The sequence below is a fragment of the Mauremys mutica genome, chromosome 6 (assembly GCF_020497125.1).
Source record: "Mauremys mutica isolate MM-2020 ecotype Southern chromosome 6, ASM2049712v1, whole genome shotgun sequence".
NCBI classification, from domain to species: Eukaryota; Metazoa; Chordata; order Testudines; family Geoemydidae; genus Mauremys; species Mauremys mutica.
The window spans coordinates 41,427,612-41,437,459 of record NC_059077.1 but is presented as its reverse complement, the minus strand read 5'-3'; the positions used below and the strand labels follow the sequence as shown (position 1 = coordinate 41,437,459).

At 44.8% G+C, this 9,848-nt stretch overlaps 1 long non-coding RNA gene across 1 annotated transcript in view; it reads left to right on the top strand.

Moving 5' to 3' along the window:
- Positions 1 to 8,877: 8,877 nt before the first annotated feature.
- The window catches only part of LOC123373199, a 34,554-nt gene continuing 33,583 nt past the window's right edge, over positions 8,878 to 9,848 (top strand). Inside the window, exon 1 of the long non-coding RNA XR_006580610.1 lies at positions 8,878 to 9,009. This is a non-coding gene — a long non-coding RNA (uncharacterized LOC123373199). The remainder of the gene's footprint in view (positions 9,010 to 9,848) is intronic.

The following is a 9,848-nucleotide window of genomic DNA, read 5'->3' as shown; positions in this document are numbered from 1 at the left end:
TTCCTCAGAACTCAGGAGGCTGTGGGAGAGAGGTGGAGGTGCAGGACTGGCTTTATGCCATTCAAGGTTTCTCTTTAAACAAGGAGGCTCCTTAATAGGCTACTTAGGCCAATTTAAGGTCTACTATATCGAGCTGGAGCAATGCAAAGCAGCGTTAGTGGCTCTGAGACTGAGCCTGGAATTCATACTCCTGCTACCTTGTTTACACCGCACAAGTGAGCACAAGATTGGTGCTACCACAGTATGAATAATAAATAAAAATAATAGTGGTGTGTGGTTGGGGAACAAATAGGAGCAGAGGGGAAATCATCCCAGCCAGGGTTTTGTCAAGCCGGGCATTAAAAACCTCTAAGAATGAAAATTCCACCATGTCCCTAGGTAACCCATTCCAGTGCTTCACCACCCTCCTACTGAAATAGTTTTTCCTAATATCCAACCTAGACCTCCCCCACTGCAACTTGAGACCATTTCTCCTTGTTCTGTCATCTGCCACCGCTGAGAACAGCCTAGCTCCATTCTCTTTGGAACCCCCTTTCAGATAGTTGAAGGCTACTATCAAATCCCTCCCCTCCTCAGCTCTTCTTTTCTGCAGACTAAACAATCCCAGTTCCCTCAGCCTCTCCTCATAAGTCATGTGCCCCAGCCCCCTAATCATTTTCATAACCTTCTGCTGGACTCTCTTCAATTTGGTCACATCCTTTCTGTAGTTGGGGGTCCAAAACTGGACGCAATACTCCAGATGTGGCCTCAGCAGTGCTGACTAGAGGGGAATAATCACTTCCCTCGATCTGCTGGCAATGCTCCTACTAATGCAGCCCAATATGGTCTTGGCCTTCTTGGCAACAAGGGCACACTATTGACTCATATCCAGCTTCTCATCCACTGTAATCCCCAGGTCCTTTTCTGCAGAACTGCCGCTTAGACAGTCGGGTCCCCAGCCTGTTGCAGTGCATGGGATTCTTCCGTCCTAAGTGCAGGACTCTGCACTTGTCCTTGTGAACCTTATCAGATTTCTTTTGGCCCAATTCTCCAATTTGTCTAGGTCACTCTTGACCCTATCCCCACCCTCCAATGTATCTACCTCTTCCCCCCAGCTGACCCCTGGGGCACTCTGCTTGATACCGGCTGCCAACTAGACATTGAGCCGTTGATCACTACCCATTGAGCCCAAAGATCTAGCTATCTTTCTATTCACTTTATACTCCATTTATCCAATTCATACTTTTTTAAACTTTTTGGCAAGAATACTGTGGGAGACCGTATCAAAAGCTTTGCTAAAGTCAAGGTATATCACATCCACCACTTTCCCCATATCCACAGAGCCAGTTATCTCCTCATAGAAGGCAATCAGTTTGGTCAGGCATGAAAGACTGATGATGGATTTGATGGAATTGAGGGGACAGCTGAATGAGAGAACTCAAAAAGGGAAGAGGAAAGGGGAGAAGACTGAAGTTTTGCAGGGGACAGTTGCTCAATTAAACTGTAGTTTTGGGGTATGCTGGATCTCAGGCACTGGAGGGTTTCATGTGCACTCTGCTGAGTTTTAATATTCATACAGCACTTTAAAAACATTCACTCTTTAACTGCTACTACCCCTTTGTGAGATAGGTGTACTGTTATCTGTAATTCACAGATGCGTGAACTGAGGCACAAATAGATTAAGCCCAACATGTTCAAACATGGCTGTATAAATGTAAGCCCCTAAAACCCCACCTCACAGATAGGTGCCTCAGCTGAGACTACTGGGTTTGAATTTGTGGCCCATGTGACTTGACAAAGGCTGGGGTAAGTTACCTGTTCTGAGTCCCTTGCTTAGTTTACTAGACTGTGCTGCCTTTTTAGCATGAAAGTTGAGATTCTCCTTTACATCCTTTATTAACTAAATGAGGGGTGTCCAGAGCTGCAGGCTTTGTGGGATGGCAAAGGGTAGCTCTGTGTTCCTGCCTGGCATTGTGATTGCTGAGAAAGGTTGGAGCCTCTCCTATGTTAAGGTAGGTTTTCTTAACTACACTATTCTACCTCATTGTAGCCAGATCAGGCAGCAGCAAGCTATGTCTGATCACTAGCTTAGCAGAAACGAGGTCATGAAAATGACTGACTTATACACCACACCCCACTGTTCACATGTTTGCTTCTTCAGAACACTTGTCACACAGCTTGTGGTTATGTTGGCTCAGTCTTCGAATAAGAGATGAGTGTATGACAAGTGTAAAAAGTTTAGACAGAGAAGTATCCTTGTTCTCTCAGGAGTATGCTGCTTCTTTTTTAAAAGAGTCCTCCCCCCAAATACTCTCCCCGCAGCATTAGGCTGTTCTTTGTTTTGCAGCAGTTTGAAATCCGTGGCACTTTCCCTCTTTGAATTCAAAGAGCCTTGTCTGAAGCGTAAAATCATTGGTTAGCTAAGCCAATTATCTAGAGAAAGAGGATTATTTTCCTTTTGATTATGGGAATGACCTTATGCAGAATGTTTGAAAGGTTAACTTTTTGCCTGCCTGCAACAATACTCTCAAAATGCAACCAGGGTTTATCTGGTTAGACACAAGATGTCTTTTTTTTTTTACTTGCTAGCTAAGAAAATGCCTGGGAAGGATTTTAGGCCTTGGTTCTCCTTTGGTCTGGTATGAAAGCATTCCATAGAAATTTGGGGGATTGTACTGAAATGTCTGTTTTGTTTAGCATGGACAAGGAGGAAGAGATTAATGGCAAGGTGCCACTATGCAAGCGATGTCCTTGTGCGCTGCAGTATCCTGTGTGGAAACTGAGCTAATTTCTTATTTCATTTACTCCAGACTTACGTCAGGACAACTCTACTAGTTTCCTTTGAATTTATGCCAGTGTAAATGAGAATCTGGCCTGTTGTCTGCAGCATGATGTTTTTTTCATAACCTAGATTGCCAGGATCTGAGTGCTACTCACTTTTCTGCCCTCAAGAGATCAATGAGATCTCAAGAGATCAATGTGTTGAGCCTGTCGCAGTGGGAGATGGCAAACTAGGAACACTTCTGGATCAGGTGAACCCCTGGCAAGAAGGAACAATAAACGGGAGGGAATAACAAACAGCCGTGGCCAGATTGTCCCCTCTTTGTTAGCCAGTGATGTTACGCTTCAGAAAAGGTTCTTTGAATTCAAAGAGGAAAAGTGCCAGGGATTTCAAAGTGCTGCAAAACAAAGCTCTGGGAAGGGGCTTCTTCTGGTGAAGAAATCCCTATTTGTCCCAAACCTTGCAGCTCCTTGAGGCCAGGGCCATCTCTGTAGAGGTCCATTGCCCATGCACTGGATCCATTCCCTGGCAGCCCCTCCTGGTTCTCTGGCAGGTCCTATGGAGCTATACTACGAGCCAGACAGGCCACCAGGACAGCTGAAGTGAGACAGGAGACTCTGCAGAAATGATATTACAGTTTTACCCTGTGTTGTCTTCTCTGGTTAAGTTCTGTGGGGCCAGAGAGAGGACAGAGTGCATCTTCCCTACGCAGAGCCAGCCCTGTCTTCTCCCAGCATGGGACCCAATCCTGCCCCAGTGAAGGCAATGAGAATGACTTGAATAGGAGCAGGAACAGGCCTGTGGACTCTAGATATGTGGAGGGGGCTCAGCCAGGTCAGCAGGGAAGGCAGGTAGTGCTACAGAGCCCCCATTTCCACCTGGAAGTGGGTATATATGTCGCTGGGTGAGGGGGAGGGAAGAAAGAAAGGCTTAAATCTGGCCCTCAATAAGGAGGAAGATATTTGTCATAATGAAACAGACCATTGATCCATCTACATTATCTACCATTGTGTCTCCGAAAGGACCAAAAATGTTACAGAACATTAAATGATTTGTAGATTTAAAACCTTCTCACTGCTTCCTTCTGAAAGATCCTTTAGGACAAATCCAACCACAGGAAACAAAGCACTGTGTTTTTGTTAAAACGGTCAGTCGGCCACAGGCACATTTAAATTGTCGTCAGTGGGTTTCAGAGTCAAACCTCAGCTGGAATGAATGTGGCAGTCCCCAGCTCTCAGAGCTGTTGTTTCCATGTGCAGACTCAGGAAAACAGCACTGAATTGGTTCCCCTTGGAAAGATTGCCTCTGCAGCTATGTGGCAAGGGCTAGCAACATCCTTTTGTAAAATGCAAACTGGAATTCTGCAGAAAACACTCTGAATACCAAAATTAACTGACAGACCCTAAATCTACCCTCGTCTGGGCAGTACCCTTATCCAGACCCCAGCACACATTTCCAGTGCCCGAGTTATAGCTGAGCCTGTCATGGCTACTGAGTCCTGCACTGTCAGTATCAAACTGTGCAAAGCACTTTGATACCTTGAGCATAACTGATGCTATAAAAATCTAATTGTATTCTATATCTGATGTTAATATAATATTCTCCCAGCTAATGGAGGACTTCATGGTGCACATTTGATTTCTTTAATGTTAATGTTCTAGACAAATTTAGATATGGTACAGGGGTTTTATGGAAGAAGATTTTTCCTTTTAATTTCTTTTCTGTTCTTGCTTTGCACATGACGTTCTGTGATGTTTGTGTTGCACATTGTTCTGACTGGTTTTGGTTTGCACTGACAAACGTGTAGGGAAACTAGAAATGCATTAGGAGTTGCGGGGGCTGCAGAGTGCCATTTAAAATGGGTGGGGGGGCTATGCAGGGTGTGTGATGCAGGGGAGGAGGGTGTGCAGGCGGGGCTCTCCCCCCATGATGCCCTGCCCCTTTTCTGGCCCTGGTGTTGCCAGATCACCTGCCCTGAGCTGGGCTGTGGCCCAGGTGGTCGCCCATCTCTGTGGCCTATGAAATGCCCCTCCCCTTGGGTTCCCCCCCAAATCACTTTTTGTAAGTGCTGGAGAGTCCACAACTTTCATAGAGTCGTAGATTTTAAGGCTGGAAGAGACCATTAGATCATCTAATCTCACCTCCAACTTAATTGTGGCTTTAGAGAAAAAGCAACGCTCTTCCTGAATAGTCCAATGTCAAGCAGAAACTCCGGGGTTCTTTACACCTTAATATTTGAAATGCATTTAGCTAGGTGCTAAACCCTCCTCTAACATTTGTTTCAGTAGTTAACCAATAAGAGCTTGCTTACTCTGTCTTGGCCTTTTGAGGGCAGTGTCACCTAATACTTGGTGGACATGATATACTTGGCCAGCAAAACAGTATTTATATCTCCTCCCGCTAGAAGGGCCTGATCCAAAGCCCATTGAAGTCACAGGAAGTCTTTTCACTGACTTCAACAGGTTTTGGATTTGGCTCTCAAGTGCTCACTCTGAGCTGCTCTCCCAGAGCTAGATCTGCAGGCAGTGTACATCACTGAATTCAATGTTTTGACATTTTTCCTGAGAGACTCATAGATTTTTAGCTAGAGGGACTATTCTGATCATCTAGTCGGACTTCCTGCATACACGGGCCATATATTTTCACCAAGTAATATCTGCATCAAGCCCATAACTTTTATCTGAGTTATAACCTATCTTTTAGAAAGATATCCAGTCTTAATATAATAACAGTTAGTGATACAGAATCACCACATCCCTAGGTAAGTTGTTCCAAAGGTCAATCACCCTCAATGTTAAAAATTTGCACCTTCTTGCTAGCCTGTATTTGTCTAGTTTCAGCTTTCAGAGGACATTCAGATAATATTCAGACTAATTTTTTCTTTTGCTCAATTTCATCTTAGTTGTTACTCCTAGTTACATGCACTGGAGCATCCTAAACATTTCTTCCTCCTTGTTGGTGTTTATATCTATAATATACTTGTAGACCTATGTCTGCTCCTAGGAATTGGTTGCCCAAACATTATTCCCTTTAATTCTATTTCATAAAACACTTTCTTCAGCCTCTCACTCATTATTGTCACATTTGTCAAATCACAATGAACCAGTCCTTGCTGTAGACAGGTTTCAATTCTCACTTCCCAGAATGACTCTTTGGGATGTTGCAGATAAAGCAGATTTAATGTTGTTTATCTTAGCACAAGTGTGCAGATTTCTTTGCTGGAGGGCACAGAAGAAATTATGGTTTCAGGGCTATTAGGGTGGAATGGATGGGAAACCATAGGAAAAACAGGGATCAGTAGGAGAACAAGTATCAAGTACTTGAGCTTCTGGAATGGAGAGGTATTTCTGGATTTCCTTGGCCTGACCAGACTAAGTGTTATAGAATGGGTCCCTTACTCTATATTGTTATGGAAAAGATAGGATGCTAATAGAGCTATGCTGATTTACAGCAGCTGAGGATCTGGCCCCTGTTTGTGGTGATGGTAGTTTAATCATGCTAATTATGTTCAACCAAATACTGCTGAGTTTCACACTTCTGCCTATGTGCCTGAGATAATAGAATAGATATATTTATATCAACTGAAAAATAAGCACACATCAAATGTAAACCTTGCTATTTTGTCTTGAGTAGGCAGAAAAACACCATTCAGTTAGCACCAGTTCCTCTTGTTGAAATTATAGTGGAAACTATTATGCTGTTTCAATGCATTGATTATGAAGAGACACAAAAGAGAGATTAAGAAACTGGAAGCAACCCATGCTCCATCTCTAGTGACAACCAGTATTATCTAGTTGAGCCCTAGGAAGATCAATGCAGAACAATCAGGAGAGGAAAAAAGAAGCATCTTGAAGGACAGGGGTAAGGAAACACATCGGCTAGGACAGTGGTTTTCAACCTTTTTTTCATTTGAAGACCCCTAAAAATATTTTGAATGGAAGTGCGGACCACTTTGGAAATCTTAGACATAGTCTGCAGACCCCAGGTTGAAAACCACTGTTCTATGGTAATGACAATCTTTTGCGGACCCCTTAGACATAATCTGCAGACCCCCAGGGGTCCACGGACTACAGATTGAAAACCACTGGTCTATAATGGTCCTGCACAGTAACTGCCAGAATGCTAAAACTGATCTGTCTGATCCTGTAAAAGATGAAACCCAAGGGATTTATTTTCATGTTTTCCAGATGACTAGTGTTTAGAAGGCAATGGATCTTGGCACAATGGGGAGAGTGGTAAATTTGGAAGTGCAACTATATTTACATACACATTTTTTAATTAAATGGGAATTTAGGAGGGAGGGTATTCAAAATTGCTTAGGCCCAATGAAGTCCTGAAAATGGGTACTGGCATTACAGCTGTTTCAACATTTAATGGATTGTGGGAATAGAAGAATTTTCCTGTAGCTCTCAAGTCTAGTGGATGGGAAATAGTTCCAGTTCTTTCTCTCCTGCTCTCTCTCTCTCAAACATTTTTTAAGAACTGATATGATCTGGAAGCATTTTTAGTTCCTCAAACAATGTAAGTGGAGTGATGTGAAGCTTGGTGATTTTGGTGGTAACCTGTTCTTGGGATCCACACTACATCCTCATCCTTTTTTACCTCTCTGCTGCTTTCTGTACAGTTGGTTAGTCCCTCTTCCTTGGTAACTTGTCCTCTTTTGGCTTTTGTGGTACTGTTCTCTCTTCTCACAAAGCTCCTGAGAAGAGGGTATAGGCATCTCTGCTTCTAGGGGGCCTCCTTTGCTCACCTTCTTCTTTCCCTGAGTGGCCTCATTATTTACAAACTCAGCATGGTTGCCTGCAGTCTCCCCAATTGATTTTTCCACTCCTATGTATACAACTCAATCCTTCCCCTCTTCCAGCAGACTTGTACGAGTGCCCATCTCTGTCAGCCTTCTCCAGCCTTGCTTAAATCCTCATCAAAATGTCTACTCCTTTCTGTGTCCTGGTGTAGCTTTCTCTGTCCCTCTTGCCTGATTGCCTTTTATCACCTTTTGTTGGAGTGTTGTATTCTGTTTGGAGACAGGTTACAGGGGGTCTGCACTGCGAGGCAGCCAATGGGAGGCTACCTGCAGTTCATGACTTGGCCATGATTCTGACTCAGCTAAGCAACAGCCCCTGGGAGCCCCAAATTGCTTTTGAAAACACTTGTGGAAAGCTCACTCCCAATTCTATACCTCAAACCCACCTGTGTGCGGCACAGGGGACCCAGAGAGCTCAGGGCACTTGGCTCAAAATCCCATGTATGCCCAGCTCCAAACTGTCTGCAAACAGTTGCCCCGTTGGCTACTTGTGCCTGCTTTTTAAAATGTCGGTATAAACCAGGGGCTGTGGAGCACCACTTAAAGTGTGTGTGTGGGACCATAATGCCACCATCATGCTGTGCTGCCGCCTCGCTCCCTGCACTGACCCTCCTCTTTCCCTCTCAGGTGCCCCCCGCCCCCAGCAGCCTTACTCCCAGACCAGGAGACCTTATACCCACCCCCTCCCAGAAGCCTCGGCCCTCGAGGGAGTCTTGCTACTGTCTCCTCCCAGGAGTCTCTGCCTCTCGCACCCCATTCCTTACCTTACCCCTCCCTGCTCGTGAGCCTCACCCTTGGGTGATGGGTCTATCCCACTTCTTAGCTGGTCCCCAGAGCTGAGAGGAGCTGTCATGGTTTCAGCAGCTGCCAGGTTAGGGCCTGGCATGCCGCATGCCCCACATGCAGAGTAGGAGCCAGGAGCTGGCAGGGGTGTGCTCCCAGTCATAGTGTGCATGGCTGCTAGTTACAAAATTGCTGCATACATGTGCACAGCAAAAAGGTTACATTTCTTGATTGGCAACCAGCAAAGCATAGAACAAATAGTCAGGCCAAGACTCAGATGGCCTCCCTGGCTCCGCTGCCTATGGTATAAACAATTGACTGGGCCTTCACATCTGATTGAGCCTCCTGTTATATCTCTCCTTCCTTTCCTCCAGCACAGTAGTTTGTCACAGCTCGAAGTGTCTCTTTCTTCCCTTTCTGTTCCTTCCTCCTCCCCACCCCCACTTTTTTGGCATTTTTTTTCTATCTTATGTCTGCTGCATTTTCCCATTACAGTAGAACTGCAGTTAACATTTGGCTGAATCCCTGAAAGACATCAAGCTCAGAGTTTTTTCTCCAGAGAAGAGGTGTTGGCTCAGAAAACTGAAGCGATTTTAACCTCATTACCTCAAGTAATGATCCACATCAGTCATAAAAATGAGGAGGCTGAAGCAAACCTGAGGTGATGCCGCATCTACTGCAGAATTACAAAAAAAATTAATAATAATAATGATCAAACGTTTTTCTAAAGGACAAATTGAGCCTTTATAGACAGTGTTGTCCACCTATCTGGAATAACCATGCTGTTTGTTGGGTGAATCAGTGGAATCTATTATGCTGTTTCAATCTATTATGCTGTTTCAGTGCAAAGGTAGCACTCGACACTACATTTTGGATTTACTCTATGTTTTTAAGTGCCTTCTATTGTCTGGAAGGAAAAAAGCGGGAGGAAAGTAATAGGCAGATGTAATTGGCCCTAGAAATAGCAGTCTCTGAGCTGGCATTGAAGTGGGACAGAAACATAGCTCATGGTATGTGAAAGTTATGAAGATTTTGAAACACAAAACTGCCAGTGGCACAAAACTTCTAGTCATGGTTATGGAAACGAATTGTTTCCTCCATGCTGCATAGAGCAAGCTGGTTGACCATGTTCTGTTTTAATTTCTTAATTAACAGCAACTATTGGCAGCTTTACCTGAATTCTGGAAATGGTGTTGTTGGGGGTGGGGATGGGGATTGCTTCTATTACTAAACCAGGGGGGCACAAGGATTATGGGATTTCCAGTGATGAGCTGCCAAAATCTTAACAACCGGTTCCCTATAAAAAGTTCTGATTTAAGGAGGGGGAGCGGGGGAGGGGCCTGGGCAGGGGGAGACATACTCGTGGGGCCAGGGGCTCATGCAGGGCCTGGGGAAAATTACCCCCCCGCAGTGGCCCTGGAGCTTGCAGCGCCCCCCCCCCCCCGCTTACCTTGCCTGCAGCTCAAAGCAGCAGGACGACTCAGGAGCTCAGCTGAGCTG